Raw genomic sequence first — 15,315 nt, forward strand, 5'->3', positions numbered from 1 at the left:
ATGATTAGAGTAAGAAGTACAATGACACTCCCTATGAATTCCAATTCAACTGGTAAAATTACACTTTTTAGTACCAGAAATGGATCTCAAGAAGTATTTCCTTGAATCTTAAAGACTCTACTATACTTTCAATACTTTAAGCTTTCTGTTTTTCTTCCCAACTGATCCTCCAATTATTGCCATTAGGAACCCTGATCAGTAGAATGTAAGAAGGTTCAGCATTCAAAATACAATGGTAGATCATATAAAGATATGATAGATATGATACTTATTTACATTTATCTTGATAATCAGTAAATCAATGCTGATTCTAACAGTTATTGCTAGTTGGTAGATGACTTCTGCAAACTTGATTTTAGTTTAACTCTCTAGTTTAACTATAACCTTTTGAAAAAAATTTCCTACGTCTACTTCTCCCAAGAATATTTTTCCCTTCACAGATAATCTTGTTGCCCACTCAGTAAAACTGACACATGAATAATATTGGCGCTGAGACCTGTCTTATTGAATATTTTACAAATGATAATGATGAGGAGGTGGGAGTACAGTACCATTTGTGAGCCTGAAGATAAAAGTTGTCTTGTAGATAAACGAATTCCATGCAGATAGGGATAAATCCCAACAAGATATAACAAGGCTATGTCAGTGGATAAAGTGACAAAATAGTTTTAATAGGGGAAAATGTAAGAATATTCATTAAGGGTCAAATAAAAAACTTGTAAGATTTATAAATTGTGATTTGCAAGAAGGTAGCTAGAAAATTATCTAAAGTACATTGAAGACTATTTATAGTAAGGATGAATATTGGACATAAAACCTTATCAATGCCTCATTGACAAAATACTATAGCGTCACTTGAACTGGTTTCTGCACTTCTTGTCATTGTACCTCCAGAAAGAGAGAGTCAACTTGGAAAAGCCTTGCAATCTTACTCATCATTGTATCTCCAAAGTTCTTGGCACATAATGGTTTCTCAAAAAATGTTTTGGGGTTTGCCCTGTGGCCAAGTGGTTAAGTTCGTGTGCTCTGCTTCAGTGGCCCAGGGTTTTGCTGGTTCAAATCCTGGGCATGGACATGGCACTGTTCATCAGGCCATGCTGAGGCAGCATCATACATAGCATGACCAGAGGTACTCACAACTAGAATATACAACTACGTACTGTGGGGCTTTGGGGAGAAGAATAAGAAAAAAAGAGAAGATTGGAAACAGATGTTAGCTCAGGTGCCAATTGAAAAAAATTTTTAAAACATTTAAAAAAAAGTTTTGTAAAATGAATCATTAGAAGATCCAATATGATCAATTAGAATAATGGGATGGTATAAGTAAAGATATAGTTGCAGATTTGAAAAGATTAGTCTGAAAGTTAGAGGCTGAGATAGGAATAAAACCTACAGAATGAATGGACAGACTTTCCCTCCTGCCTCCCAGAAAATTCAGTATATAATAAATATGTGGTATCCTTTGAAATTTAAGAGATAAATATAAATCAAATAAAAAGGATTTACAAAGCAAACAGTAAATTTACATATCTCATTACTTTACAAAGTAGATGTGTTGAAAACGTATATGAAATTTTTAAAAAGGGTTTAACATAATCTAAAAATATACATTAAAGGAAATATGAATGTTTAAGTTTCCTAAATTTCTGAGACTGATATAAAGAAGAGAAATTAAACTCCAGTTCTCTCAAAACATAAAATATGTGTAGTGTAAAGAACAGTAAACTTGGAATCAGAATAGCTGTACTCAAATTTCGTTCTGCCACCTACTAGCTCTATGACCTTGCACAAGTCACAATCCCTCTAAATCTCATTTTCCTCATCTGTGAAATGGGAATAATAAGATCTCCCTTGTGGAATTGTTGAATAATGAATATGATAATGTAGTTGAAAGTATATTAAGCACAAATCGATATTCACAGGCAAGATATGAAATAATTCCTTCATACCACTAAGACATAGAATATTGGGATGACCCAATGTGACATCAATGGTTCTACAATTCAATTTCTGAAGTTTCTATTTATCAAGCTTCCAGTTGACAGTCCATTAGAAACATACTCATTTTATGACACTAGGAATCTCTGCCACGGGTACTTTAGTACAAACATCTACCTTTTATTCTTAGAAGGCAGGGCTAGGTGGGAAGGTAGTGGGGAAAGGTGGAGATTCCAATGACCTTTTAAAACTTCCTGAGGAGATGACAAGTTCTGAAACCTGGCAACCTTTGCCATTTCCCTGGCATGCGCAGATACAAGGCGTGGTAAAAAGATTATGGAATAAAAACCTCATTTTCAGAAACTAAGGCAGAGCTGCCAGGATCCTGGTGCCTGAGCAGCGGCTACTCAGAAGTCCTGGCTTCTGGAGAGATGCAACACAGCAGTAGGATTTTTTTTCTTAAAGACTACGTTAAAACTATATTATCAAATGGTAAAAAGGAGAAGTCCATATTTTAATAAATTCAGGATTACCAACCCCCACGGAACCCCATTCAAACAGCCATAAGGGTCTTTAGGAATCTGGCTTTGTGAAAAACAACCAAACAAATGAAAACAGATTTGCTGTAAACTACTTACTGGTTTCCCAGAGAAAGAATGCAAACTGATTCCTGATAACATCACTTCTCTCCTCAAAATCCTTCAGAGCACTGGTTCTCAACCTTGGCTGACATAAGAATCACCTGGGAAGCTTTCAAAAGTCCTGATGCTTAGGCTCCATTCCAGAACAACTAGATTAGAATCTCTGGGGGTGGAACCCAGGCATTGGTTATTTTAAGGCTCCTCAGATGATTCCAATGGCAACCAAGGTTGAAAACCACTACTGAATAGCGTTCTGTTCCCAGCTGAGTCAAATCCATGCTCCTTAGCTTGGCACATCTTCATCCCCATCTATGTTTTCAGCCTTATTTCCTACACTCCCAATGCCTAGCCTAACCAGTCTGTTCGGCTCATGCGTTGTTTACCTGCTGCTGATGTAGATCCCTGTGTTGACTTCCATTTGTCTTACCTCTACTCATTCATATTAAATTCATTTTTCAATATCCATTCAATTTCCTGATTTTCACCCAGTGTGATGATTTTAAAACATGCCCACAAATTCTTTGACACTACTCCTACAAAAGGTGGAGTCTAATTCCCTTCCCTTTAAATATGGGACAGCCTTAGTCAATTGATTCTAACAAACAGAACGTGGCAGAAATGAATTTGAAGTAAAGCTGGGTTCAAAAAGGCCGTACAGCTTCTACCTGCTGCTCTCTCAAGACACAGGCCATGAGGGAGAGACCAGGTGGAGAGACCACAAAACATAGGGACGCCTGAGGAGCCCCAGCTATTCCAGCTCACCAGTCCTTTGAGTCTATACAGCATCAGCTCCCAGACAAGAAAACAAATGAGCCTTCAGATGATTCCAGCCCCCAAGATTCAGGTCATCAGCTGAGGCCCCAGACATCACGAAGCAGAGACAAACTGTCCCTGCTGTGCCCTGTCCTAATTCCTGAACCACAGAATAATAAATAGGTATTTAACACTGCTGAGGCTTGGGATAACTTGTTAGCAACCGTAATAACTGAAACTCGCTTTTCTAGCCACTTTTTATCTCTGTCTCATATATGACACAACATATTCTTTTACAACTTTTTTACTAAATGTGTTGTATCTCCCATCCTAGATTGCTAGGTCTTTGATGGCAGAACCCATAGTTGATTGATTTTTGTATCTTCCACAATGCCTTGCTCTAAAATGCGCTCAAAATTTGAGTGAATTTGTAACTTCTAGCATAGTCAAGAATTAGCCTTATTAAGGTATCGTTCTGCTTTTGTCTGGTTCCAAATTCCTGGCTGTAATTGTCAGTTGTGTTCGTCTGGTTTAATTAAATTAAAGGCCTTATAATACATCAAGACAATACAAAGACAACGAAAGGAAATGTTGAGAATAACTCAATGTATAAACCCGAATGATAGCAGCACATGGACATGTTACAAATAAAATACAATAATGTATACATGTAAATACAAATAATACGCATTATGGGTCTGGCATTAACTTTTTAAATCTTTGCTCTCTAGGTGACTGATGCATTCTTAGCTCTGTGGCAAAGGGGAATGTTTCTGACCTTGTCTGGTCTGCATCCTCTTCTTGGATTGGATGTGTACCTCTGTGCATGGTGTTTATGTCCCACTTCATCTGTGCTGGCATGTCAGTTCCTCATGAAGTTTTTTGTCAAATGCAAACAACTGTCTGTTTTAAAAGGCAGTATGACATGACAGGAAAAGCCTGGACAGCCTGGGTTGAAATCCTGTGTTGAAGTTCCAGTTGGCTGATCTGTCTCAGGTGAACACCTTCACATTTATGATACTCAATCTCCTTGACTGCAAGAGGCAGAGGGGAGTACTTACCTTACAGGATTGTTAAGAGAAATGAAAAGATCAAATACTTACAGTGAATAGGCAGTGACTAGCACTCAGTAGGCATTCAAAATCATTAGGTATCTTATCAATTCCCTTAGATTTTCAAGGAAAATTTACTTAGGATTAGAATTTTTGTGAACTTTATGTATAAGGAAGTTCACTTTTCTCCAACATGCTCTACCAAATGGTGGCTAGAGCTGCAACTTAGGAAAGGCTTTGGTCTCTCTCACTGTCTCTCTTTCTGTCTCTCTCTTTCCTGTAATCTCCTTCCCTTTCTCCCTCTCTGATCTGCTAGACTCATGCTAAGATGAACTAAAACAAAGTATTATTTCAGTTTCTGATATGTTGCTATAAAGAGAGAAGTTTTGAGGTAGGATGTAATCTAAAAAGTGCTACTCTATTGAGCCCTTTGACTCCGTGATATTTCCGATGTTGTAATTCTAAGCATTACCTTGGCTGTAGTACTCAGAGCAGAAATTAGCTATATAACAATTTTATTACTTCTATGAATAGATTACAAATCAATTTTTTAAAGTACAGGCCCAGAGATCAGTACCAGCCCTCTCCCTAACCCTTTTTCTTCACTTAGAGATGTCATGTCTGCCTGGTTTTCCTCCCCTCTCATCCATTAATTCATAAAGTCTGATCGATTGTTCCAGTGAAATACTTCTTAAATAATCCCATTCTTCGCAACCCTGCTACCATTATTTCAGTGCATCTCAAACTTTAGTATGAACTTGAGTCACTGGGTGAACTTATTAAAATGCAGAATCTGACTCAGTAGGTCTGGCGTGGCCCCAAGATTCTGCATTTCTATCAAGCTCCTGGGTGATGTAGATGGTGCTGTTGGTCCAGGACCATATTTGGGTTACTAAGATCTAGATTACAGCAATAGCCTCAATCCTGGGCTCCCTGCCTCCACTCTTGTCTCTATCATTCTTGGTGATAATACCAAAGTAAGAAATTTAAAATACAAGCTTGGTCACATCTCTTTCTTACCCCCACTCCCAGCCCCACTCATCCTACCATTCTTTTTAATGGACTCTTGTAACTGTTAGGATGAAGTCCCAGATCCTTAAAAGGCTTCCTAAGATTCCATTCCTCCTTGCCTTTCCAGCCTCATTTCTCTCTATTCCTTCATTCAACATATATTTGAAAAGTGCTGCTATGACACTCAGTTCCTACTTCCTACAGCCAAGAGCTTGCAATGCCCCCGGCAGATCTCTCTTACTTCTAAAATTTTTCAGGTGCTGCTCCCTCTGCTTTGAACATGATCTCTGTCCCCAGCTTCTTTGGCTAGAGGCTCCTCATCATTCAGGACCAGACTTGGGATCACTTCTTCTGGAAAACTTTCCCTTCCCCTGTTAGATGCCCCTTCTATATGGCAATCTATTCATAACTTCGACTTTGCACAGTGCTGGGACAGAATAGAAGATCAGAAACCACTTGTATGCATAAATAGCCCTTTTGGCACTGTATCGTAATGGACTGTTTATTTGACTATTTCCCCATAGAAAATTTCTTGAGGGCAGGAACCATTATTTATTCATCTTTTATCTCTAGTGGTGCCAAGGCAACTCTAAATGTTTGTTGACCATATGAATGAATGAATACACAAATGAATTAAAAGGTGATCCCAAATCCCAAAATAATAGAGATAAGCAAAGTTATGAATAGATCAAAACGTTATAGGAGGAGAAACTAGTAAATGCCAGGACTCAGACACGGGCTGGAGAGAAGTAAGAAAGATCCATGTTTAGGATTCTAGGTTTCTGTGGGGAATAAGTAAGAGTGCTATGGGTAAAATTCCTTGGTATTCAGGTTTGGTAGAAGTTGGATGGAAGTGTAATTGTATGAGAACGAACATCCTCGAACAAAGAGAACCTACAGTTGGAAAGTCAGCCCAAATCACAGTTTCAAAGCTACCCAGATGTTCTGCTAACTCTTAAAAAACCCTCCAGTGTATGAGTATTAACTACCTAGAAGAGTAGCTAAGGAAATGTGTTATCCATTAGGGAGTGTTTCAAAGGGAGGACCAAAGAGAAATAATTTGAGCACATCTTTCATTGAGCCACAATTATACCCATATGTTCATAAGTCGTAGAATTGTCCCAGAACAAGATGAACATACCCTCAGATTTTTGTACTTTGTTCTCATTCTGGACATATTGTGTCTTTAGAATTTTCATGTGCAGGACTCTACATTGTAGAAAAGATTATTTTCTGGTGAAGGCATGCCATTAAAAAAACAGGGGAGTCGGCCCAGTGGCTTAGTGGTTAAGTTCATGCACTCTGCTTCAGTGGCCTGGGTTCACAGGTTCAGATCCTGGGTGTGGACTTAGCTCTGCTTGTCAGGCCACACTGTGGTGGCATCCCACATAAAAGGGAGGGAGATTGGCACAGACGTTAGCTCAGCAACAATCTTCCTCAAGCAAAAAGAGAAAGATTGGCAACTGGTGTTAGCTCACAGCCAATCTTCCTCATGACAAAACAAAACAAAACAAAACAGACCAGTCCCTGTCCTCCTAGTGGTTTAAACTGACAATAGACATGGGAAAACAAATAAACAAACAAAGCTGTGTGTGCTGTGATGGAGTAAAGGCAAGCAGAAGCGGAGCATGGATGAGGGCTTCTCATTAAATAGGGCATCAGGGAACACTTCTTGAAGTCCTGGCAATAAAACAACTCTGAAAATTTAAAAAATCAAATAAAGTAAACCAACAAACACACAAAAATCCAAACTAACCAACCAATCACACAAGAAACCCAAACCTTTTTTAAAAAAAACAAACCTTCAAAATTATCAAACAAGAGACAGGCTTATTTGAAGAAGTCTGAGGAAAATATTTGGATGTAGATTCTTTCTTTCCTTTCTTTTCTTATTACTAACCCCTCCCATCTCTCCTCTATCCTCCTTCTTTTCCTTTCTTACATGTTTTTTCCCTCCTGTCCTCTCAACTTCTGTCTCGCCTCCTCAGTCTTCCTCTCCCCACCTCCCTCCCAGCCCTCTCCAACTCTCCAGTCTCTAATTGCCACCAGGAACTAACATGGGGTAGGGTGGGGGGTGGGGTGGATAAAGGCAGGATTACTCCTGACCAGAGGGTGGGGTGGGTGAGAGGCAAACCCAGAAGCAGGAGCTAACCTCAGCCCCCGAGACCCTGGGATCCAGGTGGGGACAAGAATTATGACCTAGTCGTGGAAGCCAGCCAGTTGCCAGGTTTTCCATCCTCAGATTCAGGGCCCCTGTCACTTGAAAGACAAACAGGTCCAGTGTTTGGACAAGGATGACGCAGACTATTGAAGGTGGGTAGATCCAGGAGAATACCTTCCCACAAATCACCAAGACCCGCTGGAAAAGTCTAGATCCTCCTGGTGTATCCACTGAGCTTCTATTTTTATACATTTACATTTTTACATATTTTATAAAAGTTTTATAAATTTTGGTATTTATGTGTGTTAAATTTTCAGTTTCAGTGATAAAAAAATAAGATGGTTTCTGAATTTAGAAAATAATAAAGTATTTTCACCTAAATAAAGACCAAGATGGCATTGTCATGTGGCTCTCCTATGGTATACCTCTGAAAGTAACTTTGTATACTGGATGTCGGCAGGTCATCCATCATGATGGAGAGAGTTTATGTGTTCTCCATTCTCTCTGAACTCATTTACAGCAGAGTCAAACAGAGGGTAAGAAAGTTGCTTTCTGGATAAATATAAATATAAATAAAAACTACCTGTTGCAGAATACCATAAAGAGGGATATTTTATTTCCCATTTCTCAAATAATTGGGGATTGTTAGTGTAAGGAATATTCTTTGGAAAGCTTTTTGTCTTTTCATATAAATACGGATAATAGTTCAATCCATGAAATGTCTGAATGCCCAAGACAGAATATTTAGGATAAGAAGAGAAGAGTTGTCAAGGTGGGTTCTGATGAGGAACAAGGGAACATAACTAGTAGGCGTAGTCAGGGAGGTAGGAAAGAGCCAATTAATTTTGCCATGTAAATCAGGAAAAAGAGAGTTTTAAGAAAAGTGAATATAATACGTAGTGTCAAATTCTGCATCTTCAGAATATTAAGCCTTGAAATTACCTCTTAAAATTCCCTGCGTGGAATTCAAGGAACACGGCTCTCCTGCAGCCTTTAACCCAGTCCTTCCCCTAGTCTAGGTTTTATGTTAGATGGTCAGCCATCCTCTCCTCAAAGTTGCTCTGAATCTCCTCCACGTAAAGATGCTCTTCAGGGCCGTCTGGGTCTCATGTCCAGAAAGCGGGCTGCAGGATCCTTCCGTGGGCTGCACAGGCTGGAGAGGAGAGCAGACAAGAAGAACCAGCGCGCTGCGCCCTTTCGCTTCGGTTTCTTCCCTCTTCTTCACCTACGATCACTCTCCTTTGAGTCTTTGAAGCTCTCTGATGGTTTTCACCATACTACCTTATCTTAAGAAAGATTGTTTTTAAGCTTCACTTTTGGTCTTTATTCTCAGACTGTTTCTTTGTGAGCAACTAATGTAATCACTTTCATATTTCCTGACTCAATCCTGAGAAAAGTCCACTCAAACAACCTGGTTGGTTGGACATGAAAGAAAAGAAATGGGGGTTGACCCTGTGGCCTAGTGATTAAGTTTGGCACACTCTGCTTTGGTGGCCTGGGTTCAGTTCCTGTGCACAGACCTACACCACTCATCAGCAGCATGCTGTGGTTGTGACCCATATACTAAACAGAGGAAGATTGGCACCAATGTTAGCTCAGGGTGGGTCTTCCTCAAGCAAAAAGAAGATTGGCAAGAAATATTAGCTCAGGCAAATCTTCCTCAGAGAAAAAAAACAAAAGAAAGAAAGAAAAAGGAAAGGAAAGTGTCCACTTTTGTGACTAAACTGATTGACATCTTTCTATTGATGATACAAACAGGCAAAACAGACACACTAATAAGAAAAGAAAGCCTGTAGGCTCAGGGTGTGTCTGCACCCCACCCCCATCCACGTTGCCCAGCCATATTCAACAAATTGACTTTGTTTGATTCTGGATCCCAGGGTCCTCTATGGTGATCATCAATCCTCCTGCTGTTAAGGCCTTATTTTCTCTCAGTGAAGCTCAAGTATTGGATTAATTGGAACTGAGTTTATCCTAATGGCTTATTATCTCTGCAGGCAACATTCTTCTTGTCAAAGTGCTTAACCTGAGCACAATTCTGGTAGCTACACAACGTTGCTCAATCACAGAGTCGACTTGTGCACACATACTGATGGAAGTAAATCTCTGCACACCTTTAGTTTCCGTCACCACCACTGAAGGAATTAGCTACAGCTTTCATCTCAGCAGGGGCCAAGCAGGGTTAAAGTTACTTGTGACACTGGATTATATTTTTTAAATCTTGGAAATGTAAACCAATCACCTTTTAAATTTTTCATTTCAGATTCACTCATACCATTCATCATTACTCAAAATGAACAACGTCTATATTTTGTCTCATAGGAGGTTCGAATAACACACATCTATTTGCATGTTACAGCTCCTGCAATTACTACAGCTGGATGCTATCCAGAATCCTCATGGAAATAAATTTTCTAGTTAGATGAAGCTTTGTTACTCTAAGTAAAGAACTTTATTTTAAGCATGTTAGTTGGAAATTTTGGAAAATAAAATTCATATTCTCTATCTTCCTAAATCAAAGGTAATATGGTGATCATTTAGGAGCAACATCATAAATACCAGTGAAACTCTGCTAATTGACATACCTGGACCATTTGCCCCTATACTAACTGGACTTAGACTGATGTGTTTTTATGTTATTAGATGTGATTTTTACTGCTTTTCCGTGTTTTACTTATCAGCCCCCACTTGTCATTGTCATGTGCTTGCCTGCATCAGCCCTTTCCTCCTCTTTCTCTTTTGCTACCTCAAATCGATCATGAGTTTAGGAACTAGCTTACCAATCTTAATAGAATTGTGTGCACATTAAATGTAAACAGATGTTGCGCAAGAAACTGACTTTTTGAAAAAATCCACAAACTTTACTGCAGTGTGGTATTGAGACAGGTTACTTAGAGGTCTTTTCACTTTCCTCGTGTGCCATGTGCCTGTGACTTCAGCTCGCTCCCCCAGTGCGGGGTGAGAGAGTGGCTTTGAGGACAAGTAATCTCTGAATAAATGAGTTATCACTGGAGACAGAACTCTAAGAATCTGCTATCTGACATTCCTTGAAATGTTTCAGGGTCCCAAAGGCTACTTAAGAAGCACTGACATAGACTAAGGTGATCCGTATATGAGGGATGGGGCAGAATTAGTAAGGTGACATTAACCTCTTGTAGTAGCTAAGGAAAAATTGCTCTATGATTTATGCGAGTTGAATTACTACTATGCAAGAGTGGCTTAAATATTGTCACATCTATGGTATTCTGTGGTCTTCATATGCTCCTTGGAGACTGTATGTCTGAGGAGAGAGAGAGAGTCATGCTATCCATGAAAATTATAAAACATACATTCTCAACAGAGGCGAAAATTGGCTCTCAGGAGGAGAAAATTTTATTTTTATGTATAAAGCATGGATAAATATATACAGTAGATAAGCATATATACAACGTATCTGTGGTATTAAAATTTCATAGGGAGTGGTATAGGAAAATATGCTTAAATGTTTTCCTTGGGTCAGGGGGACAATATGAAAAAAAGGTTGAGAAATCCTATTGTAAGACATGAAATATGAGACTAGTTCCTCATGATGAAGGACGAGGTGCTAGCAGGAGAAGCAGGGCCTAGAGGCACTGTATCTGTGCTCACCAGATAGCCTGACTTCCTCTCTAGCTCCGTTTCTCTCACTCACCCACACAGCACTCTTTGCTCCAGCAGAACCACTTGCACTTCTCCAGGGTGGCATTCTCTTTCTTGATGCTGAACCTTTGCATATGCTGGTCCTTTGAGCTAGGATTCTTTTCTCCCCCTTTCTTACCTGCTAACTCCATCCTTCAATACCCAACTCAAGCATCATCTCATCCAGGAAGCTTTCTAGACATGTGCAAAACAACAACAAAAACTAACAAACAAAACTAAAGAAAGCAGGATCAATTCACAACAGGGAGGTTGTCCCATTTAAGGGTGCTTACTTGAAGCAGAGACCTGAACGAAGTGAGAGAGAAAGAGCCATATGAATATTTGTAGGACAGTGTTCAGGGTAGAAACAAATACTCTGAAGTCAAAGCAAGTCTATCAGCCCATGAAGGAGCTCCATGTAGCTGAAGCAGCAACAGAGAAGGAAAGTCACAGGAAATTAGGGTGGAGAGGTAACGAAGAGTCATGGGGCTTTGTAGTGTTAGGACTTCACTGACAGCAGGGTGTACCAGCAGCTGATTCATGGATTTAATGGCTCCCCATTGGCTGCTGCACGGAAAATTGATTCTAGAGATACAAAAGTCAAAGCAGGAGGCCAGTCAAAGGATAGTGGGATAGTGTAGTGGAAATGATGGTCACAGACTAGTATGTTAGCAACTGAGTAGGTGAGAAATGGCCTAGAATTCCATGCCCCCTCCATTCACCTAGACACATGGAAAATGACTCCCCAAGTTGCAAGACTCAGTGAGAGTACCCAAACTGCTAGAAACCTTGTCCAACTACCTCAGGTTGATTAGCATCTTCCTCCTCAGGACTCTCAAAGCTCTGTGTATATTCTTCCATTATGGCACTTTCCTTGTTTAATTGTAATTACTTATTTATATAACTGTCTTCCATATTACACTAAAAGCTTTGTAATGGTTAATTTTATGTGTCAACTGGACTGGCCCATAAGGTGCTTGGGTATTTGGTTAAACATTATTTCTGGTTGTGTCTGTGAGAGTGTTTCTAGATGAGATCAACACGTGCATAGGTAAGCCAAGTAAAGCAGATCGTCCTCCCCCATGTAGGTGGGCTCCATCCAGTCCCTTGAAGGCCTGAATAGGAACAAAAATTGAGTAAGAAAGAATCCTTTCTTTCTGCCTTACTGTCTTTGAGCTGGGACATAAATCTCCAGCCTTTGGCCTCCAACTCAAACTGGAACTTTTGGATCATTGGATCTCCTGGGTCCCCAGCTTACTGACTGCAGATCTTAGACTTCTTAGCCTCCATAATTGCAGGAGCCAATTCCTTATAGTATCTCTCTCTCCCTAGCCCTTCTCTCTGTCTCTGTCTCTGTCTCTCTGTCTCTCTCTCTCTCTCTTTCTGTCTCGATAGATAGATAGATATGTCTAGATAGATAGATACATGAGTCTAGATAGATATCTATAGCTCTATCTAGCTATATGTCTGGATAGGTAGATAGATACATATCCTATTGGTTCTCTTTCTCTGGAGAACCCAAACTAATACAAGCTCCTTGAAGGCAGATTGTATTTTAATCATCTTGTGCTATAGACTGAATGTTTGTGTCCCCCCAAAATTCTATGTTGAAATCCTAATTGTTAATGTGATGGTTTTGCGGGGGGGCCTTTGGGAGGTGATCAGGTCATGAGGGTGGAGCCCTCATGAATGGGATTCCAGCCCTTATAAAAGAGACCCCAGAGAGCTCCCTGTGCCTTCTGCCATGTTATTATAACAGCTCAAATGAACTAAGACATCTTGGCACCTGTAAGGCCTAAGATAGTACCAGGTACATAGTAATAATAGCCAACATCGACAAGCTGTCACAATGTGCTAAGCATTTTATAAGTGTTATTTCATTTGACACCACAAGGTGATGAGACAAGTTTTATTATTACCTCCTTTTCAAGTGTGGAAACTGAGGCACTGAGAGTTCAAGTGACTTGTCCAAGTCCATAGAACTAGCTAGAAAGTTGTTGCAGCAGTCCTTAAACCCATCTCTCTGATGACAGAGACTTCACTTTTCATCATTTTTGCAACTCTGCCACAATAAATGTTTTGTTTTTAAACCTTGGAGAAAGAGTCCAAATTAGTTCAAGATTAAAACTGGACAGAATGAAATTACCAGTAATTATATAAACATCTTGCTCAGTCTCTAGTGACACTTCCCAGTGTCTCTATGCTATAGTTTTTCTGGCACACGAGAAACTGGTTTCAACTGAAATTCTCTGAGGTTGAGGATCATAGGAGTACGTTTCTGGGGTATGCTAAGGGCATAGTAGTTGGGTCTGTCAGCCTCAGTGGGCCTTCGTGATCCTTTGGAGCACAGCACGCTGGTGATAATTTCTAACTAAAATTGTCCATTCTTCACCTATTGCTGAAACTACTGCAGACCTACTCTTACTTAGTTTAATGGGAAAAAAAAGCATTCTGGCTTATTTTCCGGGGTACAGTGATAAATCTGTACTCCTCTATTCACCCAAGCATCCTTTGAAATGATCACTTGTGCTTTTAATAACTGACTAAATATAATCAAGGCACAAAGTACAATGAGTACAATGACTATTGGACACCGCCACCTCAAAGCATTTTAGAACAGAGCCAAGTGTAAACGAATACACAAGTAACCAACTAAACCCACGACTTTGGCTTAGCTACCGCAATGTGCTGACTAAGCTTAGCAACCACCAATGTGGAAACACTTCCCCAGGAGAGACACGTAGGAAGAATCTCGTGGCCAAGAATGTTCCGTGAAGAGAAGCCTGATGATCTTCTAAGCAGATAGCCTTTCTTTCGTCAGGCTGACAGAATACAGTTAAAATTGTTTAGTGTAATTTTTACCTTCATTGTTTTCCACTGTGAATGACATGGGTGTTTCTTGTTTTCATCCCTTTGTTCTTTTCTCTTGCTGACTTTGGATGTTGGGCTTCTCTAGAAAACTGGGCAGAAGAGGAGCATTGTTTTTCTCCTTTGGCTTACACTATGTTACACAGACAGTCTTGTTCTTGTCACCTCCTTTCTCCCACCCACTCCTCACTTGTGATTGCAGAAACCCTGCTGTCTTTACGTAAATCTAATGAAGGCTTATTGAATTATCCCCAAACACTGTGGCAAACATTAAAAATGCAAAATATCAGCAGGGAGGCTGTGACTTTTAGGTCTTTGGAATCAGTGGGTTCAATTTTCCAGTCTTTGTCATTCTTTCAACACACACCAAAGAGGTCCCTGGCTTTAAAGAGAAGGCTGTGTTTGCAGATCAGAGGTAGAAGTTCACTGAGTTATTCTGAAAATGAAGGAAAGCTCTCTCCCCAGGGCCAAAGCACCACAATTTTTTATAGTGTTTCTTTGACAAGAAAGATCTTGTACTTAGATCTTGTAACTTTTTTCTAACAGTCAGGGTAGTTTTTGGCCAGGGAGACAGAAGAAGGGGGGCAGTAAAAGAAGAAAGAGAACCCAAGCTGGAAATGTACCTACTCATGGAGGGTTGGTGCTGGGCAACATTGGGAAGTTGGTGAAAGAAGGAGCCCTCAGCTCTACCAGTCTTTCCTTTTAAAATGTTCCTTCCTTCATCCTCCCCATCCAGAGGTATCTCCTCATCCCCCAGGCTATCTCCAGTTTCCTTACCAAAGCCTCTTTATAGAGTCAACAGAAAACGTCACAAAGTGGAATGTCGGAAACAGTACTCAATGTACAACCAGCTGAGTCCTGGTCCCAACTTCACCATTTACTAGTGGTTTGACTTAGGGTGAATGGTTCAACTCTGAGCCCCTGTCTCCTCATCTATAAAATGGAGATCTCTTCCCAGTTCACTTCACAAACTTATTTTTAGGGTCAAGTAAGAAAATGCACAGATGTGTTCCATAAAATCTAAGCATTGTGCAAATTTGTGGCATGATCAATTTCTATTTGATTATCTTACACATGGTGCTCAATGGTTACTCTGAATGATTGCTAAATGACTGCATTGTCTTATTTGACGAATGACATAATTCTGAGAGATGTTGCAATTCCACAGAGATAAATCTGACATAATTGGGAAGGTCAACAACCACTAAAGTCATTCTTTTCTCAATCAGTTCAA

At 39.9% G+C, this 15,315-nt stretch overlaps 1 long non-coding RNA gene across 1 annotated transcript in view; it reads right to left on the minus strand.

The window, feature by feature from the left end:
- The window catches only part of LOC139082897 (uncharacterized), an 87,862-nt gene extending 85,132 nt beyond the window's left edge, over nt 1-2,730 (minus strand). Inside the window, exon 1 of the long non-coding RNA XR_011539242.1 lies at nt 2,577-2,730. This is a non-coding gene — a long non-coding RNA (uncharacterized lncRNA). The remainder of the gene's footprint in view (nt 1-2,576) is intronic.
- Between the last annotated feature and the right edge of the window lie 12,585 nt (nt 2,731-15,315).

Source organism: Equus przewalskii, chromosome 4 (genome assembly GCF_037783145.1).
Source record: "Equus przewalskii isolate Varuska chromosome 4, EquPr2, whole genome shotgun sequence".
Classification (NCBI taxonomy): Eukaryota; Metazoa; Chordata; class Mammalia; order Perissodactyla; family Equidae; genus Equus; species Equus przewalskii.